Raw genomic sequence first — 13,039 nt, forward strand, 5'->3', positions numbered from 1 at the left:
GTAACATATACACACGGATATATACATACATACATATATACTGGAATTTAACATAATCAAATAAATATCTATGCGTTCTTCCTTTCTCTTTTTTTTATATGACTGTACATATATAAAGAAAGAAAAAAACAATTTTCATTTTATTAATAGAACAGATGTAACATATACACATACATACATACTGGTAACATAGTTAAATACATTCAAATAAATATCTATGCGTCTCTTCTCTTCTCTTCTCTTTTCTTCTATTTCTTTTTCTCTTTTATCTATGATTATACATATATGTATATATAAAAAATCAATTTTCATCTTATCGATAGACCAGATGTAGCATATCAACACACATATTTACATATTAATACCTAAACACATTCAAATAAATATCCTATGCGTCATCCACATCCACTTCTTTTTCTCTCTCACTCTTTTTCTATGAGTGAATGTGATGCAATTTATCCGTAGTATCGAAACGTGTTGAAACGAGCGATTCAACGCGGTCACGAGCATTTACATTCGCACTATTCTGATACACTTTTGCGTGGGAAGTATCGATCGTAGAATCGAACACGTATCAATGGAACTTTTGAAAAATGATTGCAATGTAACGAGAGACATGCAAAAAGAGAAGGGAAAAGAGAAATAGAGAAATAGATAGAGATTCTCATGTAAAAACGAAATATCTCTATAGAAATAGAAATACGTATTTGTATGAGAAGAATCAATGATCTGACGACTAGTAGAGTACGTAGTAAAGAACGTAGTAGAAAGTAGTCAGAAAAAAAGAGAATATAAGGGTAAAATCATAGAAGTGTCTATGTAGAAAGAAATAGAGAAAAAAGAATGAAAAAGAGAGAGAAACATAGGGAGAAAAAGGGACAGAGGCTAACTCTTTACTCTTTGACGCCGTGCCAGTCGCGTCGTATTGGTTTACCTTCGATAAACAGGAAAAACCATCACAGAGAGAGAGAGAGAGAGAGAGAGAGAGAGAAATCTGAACGAGTTACGACTTGGTACAGAAGGCACCATGTCATCAGCTTCGCTGAACAAACCGTACGTATATATATATATATATATATATATACGTATGTAGGTACGTCTCGTTAATGACGGTAACTCCGATAGATACGGTTCACATAGTATTTACCTTTATCGTTTCTCCTACGAAGCAGTTTCGAACGAAGAGAATCGAGAAATACGTAGCTCGTATTACGAAATGGTATGTGTATATATATCTTCGTCTGTGTGTGTATGTGTTAAGTATACTTAGATCTTATTACTATTAACTTACATTAGATCTTATCAGTAGAACGTACATTACTTATTTCTCATGAAAATTTAGATGAAAATAAAATTATAGGAATAATTAATAAGAGATGACCTAATTATATAAATGCCATATATAAATTATTTTATTATATAATATAATAACTATAAAATAAGCCTTAAACTATAGAATTTAATTAAATACCATAAACTCGTACAAGATTATCTTTTGAGAATTTGATTAAACTATCCATAAACGAGCTGAATGAATTCTGATATTAATCATACTCCAATTTAACTCTTAAATCTTCATGAATCGGTAAAACAAAATTACACATCTCCATTTACATATACCTAACTAACTTGCTGCACTATATTCAACTAGGAATAAATATTATTATTGTTATCGTTTAGATAATAAAATAAAATGATATATAAACGACACTGTATAAAAGACACATTGGAGAAGCCGATGGACTGCTCTTATCTTCCTATCTAGAGTTTTACATTTGTATAGAAACGAGAGCATAGAAACAAATTCACGAGTACAAACGAACAAATAGAAAGAGAGAGAGAGAAACACACACACACACACATATACGCACAACACAGAGATAGAAAGATAGACAGAGAAAGAGAGAAAGGTAGGAGAGAATGGAAGAGGATAGAGGCCGACATTTATTATACAGGTGGGACGAGCGGAAACGCATATAAATTCGCAGAGGCTAGGTAGAATTTTAGCTCTACGCACGAAGATAACATCGTTGCAACAGCCGGCAATGCAAATGTGGAAACCGCGACGGTATAATATACGTCGCGTTGCTCCGGTTACACTTTGTGCCAGCTTCTCTCTTTCTCTCTCTCTGTCACAAAATTTCTCTCCCATTCTACCCTCTTCTTTCTCACACACATATAATTTCTTTCTCTCTCTCTCTCTTTTGCATATTTTTTCTCTCTTTCTCATTCTTTCTTTTACACGCTCTCACATACTCTCCCAAATTTTACACTAACATTCTCTCTATCATTCTCTTGTTCGTACACTTTATTTCTCTCTCTCTCTTTCTCTTTGTCATATATAGTAAGTGTATCTCTTTCTCTGTCACCCTTATGGGCATTCGCGAGAGTTCGAACACAGAACGAGCGAGTTCGCGCACGAACGTCCGTTCACGTGCGTGTACGTGCGGCTGACACCGGCTTATCGGTGCGAGACGATATTCCACCTCGAAACCCGTCCAAATGGAAGCGTGTCCTTTCTCTCTTTCTCTCTCTCCCTCTCTCTCTCTTTCTCTCTTGCACTACCTATTAAGCGAATGCTTATATATGCATGTATGTATATACGTATGCATGTAGTACTCGTAGGTCTCACGTCTATGTATAGGTGTGAGCATCCCTCGGCGATAGTTTCGATAAAATGCTTCTGTCGAGGTTTCATCGCACCATTTACAATGTAGTAATTGGACAATACGGACGATAACGATGCGTATATCCCAACTTCATCTTCACCCCTATACTGTTTTCATTCTCTCTCACTCTCTCTCTTTCTCTCTTACACACACGTAAGCACACGCACAATCTCTATACTTTTTTTTCTTTCCATTTATTTATTCATTTATCTTGAAAACATCTTTGTTAATATCATCTAAAATATGATATGCATCCTAAGATGAAATCTTCCGAAATTTTGTCATTACAAATATATTATAAGTATATATTTTCTTTTTATTCAAATGAATTACAACGTAACCTACTTATGTCAACATTTCTATATTTTACAAAAAAAAATATTTCATAATTTTCAGAGAGTTTATCTCACCGAAGTGACCTATTCAATGTATCCTAATAATAAAATTTTTATAATATTTCATAATAGATGATGATGCATCGCTTTTGGTAATACCATAGGAAAAAAGTTTCATTTCAGGATATAATTCGTTTAAGGAAAAAAGAACAATAATGTATTGCAACATTATCGTCGCTGAAAGAATAGGAAAAATAAATTGGATCGATGAGGATAACGAATAAAGAACGAAGTTGGTTATCGTATCGATCTTGAGAAGTTTGCAAGAAGAATCTAGGCGTCCTTGACCGGATCGCGAGGTCTCCAATGTTCTACCTAGTTGCACATTGTATAATATTGTACAAAGCGTGACACATAAAAGCAGAATAGTGAATTTTGTAACGATAAAAGAATACCTATACATATATGTATGCAAACCCTAATGAACGAAGGAACGAAGAAAGGAACGAAGAAACGAACCAACCAGGGCACACAACGACCCCGTTATGTTAACGATGGAATATGAAATTATGCTAAATTAAATCGATGCGGTGTCATAAGACAGCAGCAACCACCACCACAACTACCACTACTAGCAGGAAGAAGTAGCACCAACAGCAGCGAACAACTCGATCGTCGAATCGACGAAAGGACGCCAATGACGACGATGAGAATCGCGATGAGGATAACAATACAGAATTGCTGATCGCGATCGTATAACTCGATGGCGATTATCACGAGAGGACGATCGACCAGCCAATGTAGATGTCGATATCCATAGCCACAACGTAATTGTTGGTTACATGCGAACGTTGAACGAAGAACAGAGAGAGAGAGAGAGAAAGAGAGAGAGACAAAGAGAGAAAGAGGGTAAGAGGGATGAAGGGGTGGATGATAGTTGGAACGACTAGTCGATCGATTTGTTATTAGTTCGACCAATTTGAATGACCTCTCTCTCGTGTTAGCCTCCAATCGTAAGGAAGGTGACCCTTTAATAACCTCGATAAAGTACCAACTGTAAATATTCAATGAGAAAATAGAATATTTTATAATCAAATATCATACATTCTAACGACGTAGAAAAAGTTACTTTAAAGTTTCAGAATTTCGAAAAAATATATCTTTTGATATAATATTAAATGATTGGCAGTGAATAAACCATGCATTGATCAGACAACACGAGAATATGTTTGATATTATACTGACTTATACTACTTTTCTTCGTCTCGTTAAAATTTCTTCTTTCTTTTTATATTTATTTGTATAATATATTCCCTTTAAATGTAGATAATATTGTTTTCTAGTGTAATAATCATCCTTCATTAGAAGACAAACGATATATAAAAATAAATGATTGTGAAATATGATGGAAGAAAGGAAAGATCAAGAAAATCAGACTTCTCGTTTAAAAACTGGCCTAGAAAAAGAAAAAGAGAAAGAAGAAAGAAAGTGAGTTTAGAAAAGGATTCTTTAGGGGAAAACTCGAAAGAATATATATATATATATTCCGAAGTAGGAAGAGTGTGGAGAAACTATGTAGAAATGTCGACGACATAAAAGGCGAGAGGTTGGAACAGTGGACGAAATACATTTAAATAGAGGCCACCACTCTTGGTGGTGGAGGGTACAATGATGCTTCCGGTCAGCAAGTACCACAATGGATGTCCTGGCCACGGAATCCGCTATGTACTCCCCTCTTCCTCTTTCTACCCCTCTTCCACCTCTTCTTTATCCAACTCTACCTCCTTTCTCCTGCTATAATTTAACCCTGCTTTGCATATAAAAAGCAACAATGGGCTACGGTTTCGCCCAGCCAGAGAGAAAATTTGATTTGTCGGCCGGCCTGTGCACTTTTTGCACCATCCACTACTCTTTCTCTCTCTCTCTCTCTCTCTCTCTCTCTCATTCACTCTCTCTCTTTTTCTTTCTCTATTTCCTCTCCCCTTTCTTCTTTTTTTTTTTTATTTTTCCTCTTTCTCTTATTCTCTCATCCCTCTACATTTTTTTTCTCTCTCTGTTTTTTCTCTTTATCTTCTTTTCTCATCAAGCAACGAGAGAAAGAGAACCACGAGAGAGATCGGCTGCTCCTCGTAATTTCTTCCCCACGACATGAAATTTACTCGTGGCTCATACGGCCCTTTAAAACGCGCTCTCCTCGTAAAGATCGTCCACGAGTTATGGTCGATTTCGAGGACCCAGTCGTGAAAACGACGATGATTTTCATCCCCCTCTTTCTTTCCCCCTACAGCAGCCTCCATTTGCCTCCGGACTGTACCGTTCTCTTTCTACCTTCGTTTTAATGCTCGCTAACGAACCCACCACTCGTTTCAACCACCATCGCGATTCCTAGCACAGTTACGTTCAACTAAGTACAACCTTGCTCGTCTTAATTACGCCATTTCATAGATATATAGAATAATTTTATAAAATATTTTTCTTTTTTTTTTATATATCAATAAGCAGTGTGTATTTTTTGTTTAATTCTTTCTTTTCTCGTCCATTTTTCTCGAAGTTAAAACTTAAACCCCATCAACCCATTTTTGTTCGATGATTGTATTTTTTCGCAAAATAATCGATCTTGAAAAGAAAAAAAAATTATTTTTAAAAGAACCTTTCCGTTCCTTATTTTCAATCCTCTCTCTCTCTCTCTCTCTCTCTCTCTCTCTCTGATCCCACTCAAACTCGGTCTGTTTTTTTTATTTTTTTTTTATTTCCTTCGCATCGTCGATATTACTCTCGCCTAGCTGGCGCGGATCTCGCAGCCGCGAAATTTAAATCGGTTTCGCCGCAAGGGGAAAAGAGGGGACGGACTAGTTCGCGCCAGATGGGCTCTGATATAAATATTTTCTCATTGCCGTACGGGTGTGGTGCGGTACGGTGCGGTACGGTAGTGCACCCGCGAAACTCGGTACTAGTATGCTTTCGCCCTGCACCAACCACTCGGCGCATTATGTTCGCGTTTTAAACTCGGCCCGCGGAGGAAGGAGAACAATTTTCTTCTCGTCTTGGAAATTGCACGTTACCAACGACGACGACGACGAAGAGAACTCGTAGGCGTCGATCGTGTCGTAAATTATACGAATTTAAATGAGAATCAAATAACTTCAAATTTAATGTCTCGTAAATTATTACTTTTTCGTGTTTTTCATTTTTTTATTTTTCAGAAGACTAAAATTCAATTAAAAACAAATTATAGCACATAAAAAAGATACGAATAGAACGTATTAATGAAACAATATTTGTTGATTATAAATTAATTATTAAAATAATGATTATAAGTTTATTTTTGTCTTTTCGTAGAATAAAATTAAATTAACAAATGAAAAAAAATACACACCTAAACACGTAGAAATATAATATAAAAATAAAGTATTAAGAGAAGAATATTTTTGCAGTAGTTGATTATCCATGATAATAAATTATTATTTTCTAATAGAATATAAAATTAAATTTAAAAACACACACACACATTTAGAACTACAAATATAGTATTAATAAGAACATAATTATTCCAGTATATAATTACCTATTAATAATTATAAATAATAATCCCATCTAATACTCCCAGCAAATAATCCCAATCAAATTATCGATAGTAATCTTTTTCGCTATAATTCCTTCAATACATTCGACAGATTAAGAAGCTCATTTGAAGTTTCCTCGAAAGTCATTTTCATTCGAAGTAGTATTAAGATAAGAAAGATAAGAAAAGGAATATTCGGAAGAGATAGAGAGAGATAGAATAGGAAGTCTTAGCGTGTATTCTCGTCACGCGTTTATGGTCTTCTCTATCGACGCGTGTGCCTTGCGATATGGGGTAGGTAGGAAGGTATATAAGGTTTAATACTCTCTATCTGTCTCTATCTTTCCCAATCTATCTCTATCTATCTATCTATCTTTCAATGAGTTATCTATGTAACTACGAAGGAAGTAGTCTTGTTCGTGCGTCGAAATTGAGACGCCATTTCGTCTCAAAAGGATCGATAACCTGCACGATGATAAGAAGACGCCTTTCTATGCCGATAGAATATCGCTTTTGATAGATTAGCCCCTTCTTCCTCTTACCCCCTTTTACCCCCGCATTCCTCATTTATTCTTTGTTATCCAGGCAACGATAGTAACGAGCCAGCAAGTCGTTGCTCGTAGCATCGTTAGCGACGAACGAACGAACGAACGAACGAACGAACGAACGAACGAGCGAACGAAGCTTAGAATGCATGGGGAGTGTTATCGGAATACGGATCGTTAATGTAATCAAAAGGAATCGAGTAAGGGGAAAGAAGGGGATTGATATTCTCGCTTGCTTGGATTTAATGGGCCACATTGAATCGACTCATGCAAATTTCTATGCCAAGCTGTTAATGTTTTTTCAGAGTACCTACTCTTGTATGTCACTTTTTTTCATTCCTTTTTAAATCTTGTAAATATATATATATATATATATATAGTCGTGTTATTAACTGAATGTACAAATCATTTATTAATCTTTTTATGCTTATGGCAAGGATATAATCTTACGATAATTCAGAATGTTGCTTTAAATAGGTATGATTGAAGTGTTAAATGTTTTATTTATTTTTTTATCGTAATCGTACGAATATACATTTTTGTTTTGTTTTATTATAAAACGTATCGTACTGTTCTTTATTTGTTATAAATAAAATGACTAATGTAGAAACAAATGTAAATAATTGGACCCTTATGAATGTAAGATTTGTTGAGATAATGGAATTGTATTCCAATCTCATAAGTTGTGTTGCTTATTCAACAATAAAGTGATACACTGGGAGTACCATAACGGTAATTTACAATTACCTGTCCCCGTCGACTCCTTGAGGCGAAGTTATACCACCTTATTCTAATTGCTTTCATTCGCTAGCTCACGCGTTAGGTTATGTTAAATTAAGATTGATGCTACAATCGCAATGATCGTTCGAAATTGTAGAAATGGTTAGGGGAAAGAAAAAGAAAGATAGGGAAGAAAGAAAGGAAGGTGGGGTGAGATTTGATGCATTTGATTAGCACTTTCATATAAAGTGTGCAATTAAATGGTATCAAACGTACCTCCTCTCTCTTTCTCTCTCTCTCTCTCTCTCTCTCTCTCTTTGTGTGTGTGTGTGTGTGTCTCTAACTATTAATCAGAACGTAGAACGCATCATGCTCGACGTGTTGCGAATCTTAATGGAGACGCGATAATTCATTCGTTCTTGGTTTGTGACGACTATGAGGAAGACTATGTATTCCCCTTTCTTTGGATCGATAATCCTTCTCGACCTCCACCTCCACCCTCTCCTACTTCTTCTCCTTTTCCTCTTACTCAAAGAAAAAGTTACGGCTTTTTAACACGTTTATCCTTTCTAATTATTCTGTACGTGTTAATGTGCATTACTATTTCTATCTGGTGTCGATCAATTTGTGTTAGCTGGTCTCGGTCACATCGTGAACGAGCGACGAAATTTCGCGTTAACTGTCTCCATTATGACACGTTCGGTTAAATTGAAATCGACGTTTAATTACGATTGAATTCATCGGAATTCGTTTCGCGTTTCGTTCCCGTTACCGATGTGTCCTCAATTTTATTTTACTTTTTTCTTTCCCTTCTCGTTTTTTTTATTTATTTTTTTTTTTTTTTTAATCTAATTTGGTTAGTTTGTCTTTTTTTAAATTTATTTATTACGTGTATCTATTTTAACCAGGTGATCGTGAAAGTGGTCTCTAATTGCGAGAGTTATCGGTATCCTTCCATCCTACCTCCCTTTCCCCCGCCCTACTTCCGATAAATTTCGACGTATATGGATCAGAGTTGTTAACAAGTTATTTTATATATATTTGCAAAGAAAAATTAAAAAAGGAAAATATAAAAATGTAGTAAAAAATATAGAAAAAAGTATTTGTACAGAAAAATAAATAAATAAATAAATAAATAAATAAATAAATAAATAAATATATATATATTTCCTAGAATAAATTGAAAATAAATTCGAATTTATCGTATCAATATGATTAATAAAAAAAAAAAAAAGGAGAAATAAATATCAACGATGTTTAAACAATAATAATATTTTACATATTTATATCAGCCATCGCAACATTTGTTAGCTTTTGTTATTTTAATTATATTCGTTCAGTTTTCTTTGATTATTTTCCAAAGCAATGTTTTAACATCACCAAAACGATGATGTGCCTTGGAATTCGATTGGACAGGTGTTACCATTAACTTTGCTCTGTGATCTTGGTCGAGCTATCAAAGCTATATCCTTAATAATAGAGTTCAAGAAACGAGGAATGGAAATAATCGTTAGGTTGTAATTTCCTCCTAATACACAGATATATACACACACAGACGGGCAAACGGAAAGGTGTCCAAGCAAAACGGTTAATTGTTCTTAATGAATCTTCCAATTGTTGTACAAAGACGATAAGGACAGAGGATATGGTTGACGTACTCTATCATTTTTCCCAACCGAAATTCTTCCAATACTTTTCTTTTCTAGAACAAATTCCAAGTTAGACATTGTTAGGGCAAACGATTGTTCTATCGAGCGTAACATATTTCTCTCTATCTATCTCTCTCTCTCGCTCTCTCTTATGTATGGCTAATACCAGTGCGAGCACTGAACAATTTGGATATCCGAAATACCGAGCTGGAAGGCAAATTACACTTAGCGTTACGCTACGAAATAGCTTACAATATACACGTGCATATATATATCTATCTGTACATAGATGTTTGTATATTTGTATGCTTATATAAATGTGTTTTTTTTTTTATATGAGTGTATATGTTACTGTGAAAGACCGGAATTGGAGAATGTCAAGATTCACGTGGTAGCTTGTCAACATATATCAAATACGTCGATAAAAGACCGAATATTTGGGTTTCTTCTTATACATTAATATTTTAGATCACATGAATCTCGACATTCTCCAATTTCGATCTTTCACGGTAATATATGTATATTAACGCATGTATATTTGCGATTATGTATAAATCCGTGTATCATTACCCGTGTGTAGAAGGATATATATGTGCGTTTTTATGTATGTGTATATAAATAAAAGAGTTTAGCTAATAACTTTTCAATCCAACCAGGTGATGTTTACATTTGTGCACTCATATGCATAAATATGCATAATTATGTATATAAACTGATGTGTGTATGCGTGCACATGTTTATGTATAACTATGTTTATAAATGCATTTATACGTGTACCAGTGTTTGCGAATTGTAGTTCGTGAAAATGGTGGAACAATGTTGCGCATCTATTGTCAATCGACATGCATGTCGTAAATCGCACGCATTGCTCGCGCGTAAAATATCGACGGGCCGTATCGAATCTCTCTCTCTCTCTCTCTCTCTCTCTTTCTCTCTCGTATTATTTGTGGAACGTTGTTTTAAAGAGGATATTTCGTTTTCTTTTATTCGTACAAACGACATAAACCCTCTTTTTCTTCCCCTCTATTTGATCGAGCAAAATCTTTTCATTGTTCTCTTTACATGAACACATATATATGTACATATTTTCGAAATATTGTTTTGATACGAGCTTTTAATCAATATATTATAGAATAAACGGTAGGTAGTTCAATGTAATATTGATATTATACTCAAATATATTAGATAATATCTACAGATAATTAACTTATATTTAAATATAAATGTTTCTCTTTGTATTTTGTATTTTTTGTGTAGAAATATTTTTAATACAAATATACACGTGAGTGTGTTTTGAAAAAGCTCTGACTCTTACGTTACTAGAAAATCCTTTTATTTTATATATATTTTTGAAAATATTATATTATATATATAAACAGCATAGAAACAATTTTATTTTGGTCGAATTCATGTCTGATAAAAGAAAAGAAAAAAAAATTTTTTTGTCGACGTTCAAAACTTTTCAATCCCCCCTCACGTATGTTTCATAAATATTATTATTTTAATTGCATATTTAATAATTTATATATTTTACCATTACCTATAATATATATATAATAACGTTTATAAAATCGCTATACCAAAACACGAATATGTTCGTTTTATTTTATAATATTTTCAAGTAAGTGTATATTTATATATAATTATTTAATAATTAATTCGCATTTAAATAGAAATATTAACGTATGCGCGTGAATGTTTTTAGTTTTTGGAATAAATCTGATAAGAGGATCATATTGATTTCGAATCAAATGGAATTAATAATGTCGATAGGAAGGAAGGAACGGACGAACGAACGAGAAGCCAACGATGACATAAGGACGAACCGAGTTTCAATTATCAACGAGAAACGTATCTTCGATAAAGCTTATCTATATATTAGTGAATATCTAACCGATCGATGTTAATACATCGATGCGTTTGTCCATTACACATCCGTTGGGTGAGTCTCTATATGTTTCGCTTGGACGCGAACATATATGCAAATATAGATCGTCGAACAATCGCGTAAGCGAATTTCTACAGGCGAGTAAGTATCGACGATTTGACTCGATACCTCTACGGTACATGTATATACATACATACATATATATAGTTTACAATTTAATCTAGATTTATCAAGTCGAGAAATTTCTGATTTTTATTCGATTAAATATGAAAGGGAATAATTCAAATAAGAAAAACAAAATAAAGTTAGATATTTTTCATATTTATTATACTTTACGAAATATATATATATATATAATATATAATTTCATTTTAGGAAGAACGTATGAACAATTATAGAATATTTAAGTCACGTGAGATAATAAAAGTATGTTCAACAAATATTCTAAAAATATTCTCACATTATTTTATTGTCGATCGAAAAGAGGAATGCAAAATTTTGAAAAATTGAAGAAACATAAGAGAATAATCGTACTACGAGTGTGAAATGTATGAAAAATAGTAGAATAATTATAGTTAGGTACAAAAAAAAAAAAAAGAAAATAAAAAATTAAGTCCCAAGTGTTGTTTCAATTTATCAGAATACAATAATTCGAGTTTCATTTTGATAAAGGTATGAAAGCTTTTTGAAAGTTAAAGTCATCCGAAAGTATAACGTTTTGCATATGCGTTTGTGTGCGTGTGTGTTTAAGAGAGAAGGAGGAAGGGAGGAAAGGGGACTACTATCGTTGGAAGCACGCTTCGAAATTCGTGGATTCGATATTACGGACGGATTACCAATCGCGTTGATTAGCCACGCGTGAAATGCATCGAGAATGCAACGGGAGCATGCCTCGGGCATATCATTGGCCTTCGGGAATGGCGATACGTTCCTTTCGGATATGACGCCGGGGAATGCGTGTGTGTATGCACGTATGTACGTATGTATGTACGAATATACGTATACACAGGTGTACGTTTACGTGTATGGCCAATCTTCTCTACGCTTCGGCCCACACGAGTCGAATTTTTACACACGAAGAACAAATATCTTTTTTTTTTTTTGTTCTTTTCTTCTTCTTTTTTTTTTCCTTTTTTTATTTTTTTATTATTATTTTTTAATCTCTTTCCTCTTTTTTTTTTTTACATCAAACTCTCAAAGAAAATTATTCGCTTTATCGGTGGAAATTTGACAAATTGGGAGTATTTTTTTTTGTTTTTTGATATAGTTAAAATATATGAAAAACATTACTTTTATATTTAGTATGTGCATTTTATTCGACGAATTTTGTGGTAAGCGTGAAATATAAAAAAAAAAAAAATCAATGTACGTCAGTCTCGAAGTAAAAAAAAAAAAAGAAAAAAAAAGAGGGAATTGTAGAAGTCTAAAAAGATGAAGAAGGTTGCAAGGAACGTTCACCGGAAACGGATATGCCTTTGGTATATTGCACGACTCTATAAAGAAAGATAACGAACAGAGAAAAGGGGGGAAATTGCCCTTTCCCTCGTCGTTTACGTGACCTTTCAGCCGCACTACGTTTCGAGGAGCGTCGAAGAAAGTCGCGAAGAATTTAAAAAATGGAAAGAAGAAAAAGAAAAAGCTTGGACTACCCTTTCTTTTCTCTCTCTCTCT

The sequence above is a fragment of the Polistes dominula genome, unplaced genomic scaffold, assembly GCF_049000335.1.
Source record: "Polistes dominula isolate Pdom_NZ unplaced genomic scaffold, Pdom_raw_medaka contig_12, whole genome shotgun sequence".
NCBI lineage: Eukaryota > Metazoa > Arthropoda > Insecta > Hymenoptera > Vespidae > Polistes > Polistes dominula.